The 6,919-nt window shown below is 39.4% G+C and overlaps 1 pseudogene; it reads right to left on the reverse strand.

Annotated features, from left to right (window-relative positions):
- Positions 1-919: 919 nt before the first annotated feature.
- LOC102859296 lies at positions 920-3,227 on the reverse strand (annotated as a pseudogene).
- Positions 3,228-6,919: the final 3,692 nt, after the last annotated feature.

Genomic DNA, 6,919 nt, shown 5'->3' on the forward strand with positions numbered 1-6,919 from the left:
TGCTAAAACTGAGGAGGACAAGTGGTGTTTTCTGTAGAAGGTCAAGGACTGTAGTCTTCAATATGGATTGAAGCTCAACATGAAGAAAACAAAGATTCTCATCAGTGGACCAGTTGGCAGTATCATGATATATGGAAAAGAGGTTGAGATTGTTAAAAATTTCAGCTTGGTTTGTTCCATGATAAGCACTCTTGGCACAGGCAGTCAGGAAATGACAAATTGCTTTGGGAAATTGTGCTGTCAAGGACCTCTTGAGGTTACTGAAGAGCAATGATGTCAGTGTGGAGGCTAAAGTGAGCCAGATCCAAGACACTGATCTTCGTAATAATTCGCTATACATCAGAGCAGGACAATGACTAAGCATGGTAGAAGAAGAATCAATGCCTTTGAGTTATGGTTCTGGAGAAAAGTGTTGAGCACACCATGGACTGCCAGGAGTACAAACTGTTTTTTCCTAGAGAGAGTGAAATCAAGCTGCACTTTGGAGGCAAGGATTTTGATGCTCTGTATCACACTTGGGGCATATGGCCAAGAGGAACCAGTCTTTGGAGAAGGACATCATACTTGGAAGGGTGGAGAGACAGTACAGGAGAGGAAAATTCAGGGAATTGACATGGTGATTTGGATAATGACGTTAGGTCTGTCAGAGATCATGAGATTAACTCAGGATAGGGCAGGGTTCAGAGCTATTGTACACAGGGTCACAGGCAACTACCAGGCATATAACAATAACAACAACAATCTTGATGCTTTGGGTTTTTTTTTTTTCTGTGCAAATTTTTTTCCTTTTTCACCCCTCCCCCCCTTACAATATCTGAAATGTTACTTAATCCACAGTATTTTTTTCACCTGTAATCAGTTATGAAAAATATGAGGGGGAAAAGCAAAGAATTTAAAATCTTAGCCCCACACCCCACTGCTACAGCAAACTGAGGATAAGTCTACAGCATTCACTTACTTTAGCTGGTTCTGATACTGAGGTGTATTTCCTTATTTGAGACTCAACGCCTAAAGACTTGGCTAATTGTATAGCATTTGCATCATCACTGATAAGTGTCCCAAGAGCCACCAGAAGTCTAAACGTGGCTTCTAGGTCATGTACCACTTCCAAGATCGTGCTAATTACTGACAAGCATTGAGCTTTCCCTTCAATGTTATGGTCTTTATGGAAACAGACAGAGTAGTTCAGGGTTAATGTAGCCAGAGCAGTGTGAATGTTCTTATTGCTCCCTGACTTCAGTTCTACGGCGTGGGACATCAGTGATTCCCTCTGGAAGATCATGAGCTTTTGTCCTGCCTGGCCCACAAAACAATTGCAAAAAATCCTGAGAGCAAGCAGCTGGTTTGCCGGCTTTCCTTTAGGATTCAGGAGACTGAGAAGATGACTGCTGAGGTGAGCTCCTTCCTTTTCGTTGCAGAAGTTCTCATTCACACTGGGATGTTTCATGGACAACTGGAGAATGTCAAGGGCAAGAAAGACAATATCTTCGGGCCAATAAATAGCTTTCCACAAAATCTGAAGTTGCTGGGCTGTGGGTTTCTCTGAAGAGTTATTACATGTAAGAGACAGTATCTTCCCCAGAAGTATCAAGTCATCTTCAGTTAACTTCTTCTCTTCCGGTGCAGTTCCATTAAGTTCCTTCAGTTTACCTAATATTTGTAGTGTTGGCTCGGTCAAAAGTAACAGCCTCTTTTTTGGGGAAATAAATATTTACTATTTTAGCAGCTGATCGGTAGGCACTATTTCCAGTGAATTGATCAACTCCAGTCATAGGAGTTCCTGTAACTTGTGGAACCTGGCACATGTCGACCAGCACCTATAAACGGATCTGAAAAATTGGTGTTCCCAAGTCCCAATGTTTGACCTTTTGTGTTATCAATAATAAACTTAGCCACTTGATCAAAAAACATGGGATTCAAATCATTCTTCTGTAAGAAGTTGTATGCAGTTAACCAGGAGTCATCACTAATATTATATGGCAATTTATATGATGGTCTACCTTCATTGACATCAATTGAGAAAACATAATCAAATTCTTTCCCTCCGTATAAAACTTTTCCAGATGTTTGCTGAGTGGCACCAGAAGAGCCAACAACATCTCCTATTTTTATCCATCTTCTTTCATTAACGCTCCACTGATAAGCTTCAACTTTCTCTCCATCTTTGATTAGACGAGTCTGTCCATCTCGAGTACCAGGTTCGTTGAGATGTTCCCTCTCAGGAAGCTGATCTGCGTTAATGTCCCCTAAATCTCCAGTTTTGGAATCAATGGTGGCTTGAGAGAGTTCTTTTTCAAAGGCCTTGATTTCCTCAGCTGTCCGATCTTCTTATTCTGTAAAAACTCTAATAATACCATTACTCGCACCAACCACAATGTCACCATTGTCTAGCACACAGCAGCACCATATGGACTGAGCCGGAAGTCTAATTGTCTGAGTACATTCTCCGTGTTTCCAAATTCAGAGAGATCGGTCTTCTGCTGTTGTCACAAAATCTCTACAATTTGGAAAGACAGATATGCTATAAATATAATTTGTATGGTCATTATATACTTCCAGACACTCGCCAGTGATCTGCCACCTTCTAATACTAGCATCATTTGCACAGGAAAGAAATTCTGTTTCACCCAAAATTGCCAAACCTCTTACACAGTCTTCATGACCTGTAAAATTGCGCTCACACCTTCCAGCCTTCCACAGTTTAATAGTCTTGTCTGCTGATCCAGTCAGCATCAACCCCTGTTCGGGTAGTATCTTTACTGCCCACACTGCTGCTGTATGACCCTGTAAGGTCATCATGCATTTGTCATTCAGCCAGACTTTAGCTGTGGTGTCCCATGAGCCACTAAGTAAAGTCCCAAATTTTCCAGAGGAAAGACTACAAACAGTATTTTTATGACCTTTTAGTATGTAGAGTGGTGTTGGACTGTCCAGTGAGTAAATGAAGATATTGTGGTCATTTCTTCCAGTGGCGATAAGTTCACGGGGGTAAATATCACTTGATGGTATGATGCATACACACGACACAAAGTTAGAGTGGCCACTCATACAGTGCATTTCAGTAAAGCCCCTGTTAGGACTGTCCGGGGCCCAGAGGCGGGTGGTGCGATCTCGGGACACTGACACAAGGCCCCCGGCGGGTAGAGGCAGCTCACCAGGCCCCGTACGTCCAGCTCATGGCCGGCGAGCGAGCAGCTCAGCCAGTACCTGGCAGCTCCCCTCGCCATGGCCCGCGTCCGTCTGTCCGTCCGTCCCTCCGCCGTGGGATCCAGGCGAGGTCGGTCCGCAGGGCACGTGAGGCGTTCGCAGGCCGCCGCGGTGCTGGCGGGACCGGCCAGTGGAGCCGCAGATAAGGTTTTGTTGATGTTGAGATGAATTCCATATTGTAAAGGCTGTAGTACTTGATCTTCTGCGGAAAGTGTTTCAGATCTTTTCAGGACCACAGTCAAATGTTCTGGGATTTCCATTCTTCTCAATATTAACTAATGTCTTTGCAAAATTAAGAAAACACAAGTAAACATTTTTCTAGTTTTATTTTCTTTCAGATAAGTTCCATTTGACACCAGAAATTATATTTTTAATTCTATAACTTCTTCTGAACCTAACTTGAATTTCTGGCAGGTCCCCATCAATGCACCGTTCTCAGTATTTTTGAATAATCTTCAGAAAGATTTTACTTTTGTGTGATCTTAATGATATCATTCAATATTTTTCACACTCAATTGGATCACTTTTTTTTTAACAAATATGTATCTCTTCCAGTAGATTGGCCAGGTAGCTGTCTTCCAAATTCTTTGACATAGACTGAGGGGCAAGCCCAGGCATTTGTTTCCTGTAACACCTCAATTGATATTTCTTCAGTTCTTTACTTTTTGCTGATTTCTTCAGTATAGACATTGAACTTCCTTTATTATCAGTGGCTCTTGGCCATATGCTATTTCCTGAAATGGCTCAGTGTCCACAAATTCTTTTTGGTACAGTGACTCTTTATTCCTTCCATGTTCTTTCAAAGTTTCTTACATCATTCTATATTTTGCCTATAGCATCTTTCAGTACTGAAAGTGTAAGCTGAATTTGTTCTTTCTTTCAGTCTGAGAATGCATAGTGTGTTTTCTTCCTTTTGGTTTTCTAATTCCAACTCTTTGCGTAATTCATTATAACACCTAACTTCGTCTTCTGGAGCTTCTCTTTATAGTCTTCTTCACAGCTCTCTTATTTCAGCATTCTTTTCCCATGGTTTTTTTTCTTCTTTTCATTCTTTTTGATATCATTTTTGGTCTTTTTTTTTTCCTTGCCTGTCTTTGTAATTACCTTTTTCTTTCTTCATGTATGATGTCTTTGATATCTCTCCCTACAACATTTTTTATCTTAAGTCATTGGTGTTCAATCCTCCAATCTGTTCTTTTTTTATTTTTTAAACAAGATTCAAATAACAAGATGCTTAACTCGAAAGGAAAACTATCTAGGATTCATTTCTTTTAGAGTAATTTACCCGTGCTTACAGACATCTCCAATTGACGTTGATTATTTAGTTTATATACTAAAAAAAACAGGCCTGCAATATGCATGTGCATGTACACTGGTTACCTTGTGTACAATAAAATAATAGACATGGGGAAATCAAAGAGGAGAGAAAATGATACTGTGGTAGACAGGATATGGTGGAACCAGATTGTAGTTTTCTAATTGTGAATGTATTCGTGGTCTTTAGGATCAGATTTCTGGAGTAAAATAGCAGGCTCCCTCAATTTTACTTTTAGAAGACACCTCCTGTTTACTGCTGGAGCAGATCAATTACATCTTCAGCCTCCATTTCCAATTGTGCAAGTGTATACGATTTACTGTTGATGAGTATTTTTTAAAAAACATATAAATAGTGACTGTACACTTGTTAGACTACACAGAAATCAGATTATTATATCTGTGGAAAAACACTGAAGAAGTCCTGTATCAAATAGTCAAAACCAAGCAAGGTACCATTCAAATTAGAATCTGATCTGCCTCATTGACAAACCCTGTCATTAACAATAAGGCTTTCATTAGTTTACTAAATAGTGTATGCTTCTTAATTTTAAAATGCACCACAGAATCATCCTGTCTCACTACCTTCAAATGGATATGATTGTTGTTCTCAGTATAGACTCTTTCCTCGAATTTTTTTCATAGTCAATGGTGAATGCTGGAATATCATTCTCTGTCTCTTCAAAAAAGAAGTACAAGGTCCACTTTGAGTGATTACACAAGCAACACCAAGAGCTGAAGAAGATGGAGAGGCAGTGGTGGAGGAAGAAGAGGGCATGTGCTCCAAATCTGTTCTTGAGATGGTTTTTAAATTCATTTGGGATATAGCAAGGTTGTATTATATTTCTTATTAACTTGATTTCGTTTTCTTCAGCTTCAATTTGTACCTCTATATGAGTAATTGCTAGATTGTTCCAAATTCAGCACTTTGCTTTGTTTTGACTATTGATATAGGATTTCTTCAATGTTTTTTTCCACAGATATAATAATCTGATTCTTGTGTAGTCTAACAAGTGTACAGTCACTATTTATATGGGTTTTTTTAAAAAAATACTTATCAGCAACGTATGTCATGCTGATGACATAACCTTGTTTGCTGAAACTGAGGAGGACCTGAAGCACTTGCTGCAGAAGGTCAAGGTCTACAGTCTTTAATATGGATTGAAGCTCAACATCAAGAAGACAAAGATTCTCACCACTGGGCCAGTTGACAGCACCATGATAGATGGAGAAGAGATTAAGGTTGTTAACAATTACAGCTTATTCGACTCCATAATCAACACTCTTGGCCCTAGTAGTCAGGAAATGAAAATATGAATTGCACTGGGAAAATCTGATACCAGGGTACTAAGAAGTACTAAGAAGCAACAATGCCAGTATATAAACTAAGGTGAGCCTGATCCAGGCTGTGATTTTCACAATTATTTGCTATGTATGAGATAGCTGGAAAATAACTAAGGATGACAGAAGAAGGATTGGTGCCTTTGAGTTGTAGTGCTGGAGGAGAGTCTTGAACATACCATGGACCATCAAGAAAACAAATAGGTTTGTCGTGGAGAAGGTAAAACCAATTTGCTCCTTGGAGCCTAGGATTTTGATCATCTCACAAACCTCGGGCACGTGTCCAGGAGGGACTAGGCATTGGAGAGGGACATCATGCTTGGAAGGGTGGAGGAACAACGCAAGAGAGGATCCATATGAGATGGATTGATACAGTAACTGGAGCAAGGGGGTAGGTGTGTTGAAGTCAAACTGGCTCAGAATAGGGCAGGTTTCAGAGCTACTGTACATAGAGTCTCTATGATACCTAGGTGAATTGATGGCACATAACAACAACAACAACAACAATAACAACGACAACAACAACAACATTATTTGCAATGAATAAAAAATTGGCTATCTCCAGACTCCTTTCTATCAACAAGGCCATATTTTACAGCTACTATTTCTTCTTGTTTTTAATTTTGGCCATCCTAGTCATCAACCATTACTAATGTATCTTGATTCTTGATTATATGTTTGATTAATTCTAGAGTGAAAAAAGCTAATAGAGGTCCTCAGTTTTCTTTATATTTCACTCTACTGATTGTTCATTAAGTATATTTAAATGATAATTATATTGCAGGTCCTCCTTGTAGGTAAATGGTTAATATCCTCTGACAGACAGCATTGGACTTCTGGACAGACTTTTAAACTCTCTTCTTTTGGAAAAGAATGTGGTACCATTGTAATTTCTGTCATAATAGATCATGTCTGACTCAAAATGCCAAATGACAGTTCATCCTAACTCACTAATGCACAGGATGCCATTTTTTAAAATTTTTTCCCTTCTTTTTTTAAAAAAATAATTTTGATGAGCATTTACAGAGATTTTCGATTTCCATTCATTCATTGCTGC

This window comes from Elephantulus edwardii, unplaced genomic scaffold (genome assembly GCF_000299155.1).
Source record: "Elephantulus edwardii isolate Elephantulus edwardi_28Jun2011 unplaced genomic scaffold, EleEdw1.0 scaffold00457, whole genome shotgun sequence".
NCBI classification, from domain to species: domain Eukaryota; kingdom Metazoa; phylum Chordata; class Mammalia; order Macroscelidea; family Macroscelididae; genus Elephantulus; species Elephantulus edwardii.